This window comes from Octodon degus, unplaced genomic scaffold, assembly GCF_000260255.1.
Source record: "Octodon degus isolate 3935 unplaced genomic scaffold, OctDeg1.0 scaffold00058, whole genome shotgun sequence".
Lineage (NCBI taxonomy): Eukaryota > Metazoa > Chordata > Mammalia > Rodentia > Octodontidae > Octodon > Octodon degus.
The window spans coordinates 7,207,857-7,208,714 of NW_004524634.1; positions in this window are offsets into that span (position 1 = coordinate 7,207,857).

Consider the following 858-nt stretch of genomic DNA (forward strand, 5'->3'; position numbering starts at 1 on the left):
GGCTCCTGTGGTCCTCTTCTGTGACCCACATACCCTGATGCCTGTTGGGCCAAGGGCATCCTCACTTCTGTGCTTGGCACGGGGAAGGGCGCTGCAGAAGCTCTTAACACTGGGACTTTCCACACGTGGGTCCAGATGGCTCGGATGACATCTGCCACTGCTCTACCTTTTCTGTAATCCTCTTATAAAAGTCCATTTCTTCTTTCCCCTAGGAAACCTTGCGCCTTCCCCTCTTGGGCTCATGGTCTGCTCTCTGGAAGGCTCCTCTTCCTTGAGCCCTTACTTCCCACTCCGTCTTTTGTGATTTGCATCCCCCGTTCAGTCCCTGGGTTGGCTCGTCTTTGCTCCTGACATCTCCTTCTCATCTCTCCGCATTCCACATGGGCTGTGCTTATTTATTTTTTAAAAATGTATTTGTTTTTTGCAGGGTGTCACCACACAGCTGAGACTCGTGGTGATCCTCCCCGGTGCTGGGATTACAGGTGTGTGTCACATGCCCGGACTCTGGCCGGCTCAGCCCACCCTGGGGGTGGGGCTGGAACAACCTGTGGTGCCGGGAATCGAACTGTGGTCCTTGCACTTGCCTAGGCTTGCACAGGCGCTTTAGTGCACTGAACTATCTCACCAGCTCTGGGTTGTGCTTATGACACTCTTCTTTATTCCCTCTCTAGGATCTGGAACTTCCCCGATTTCCTCCTTCTACATACATGCTTTCCTTGGAGTGTCCTTAGTGTCTAAGGGCTGCCCAGGCACAGACATGCTCCTGCCAGACAGCCAGGGCTAATTGCTTCTGAGTTGGAATCATCCTGATCCTGGCTCTGGTCTTACATCTCTTTTAAATTTTATTATTATTATTAT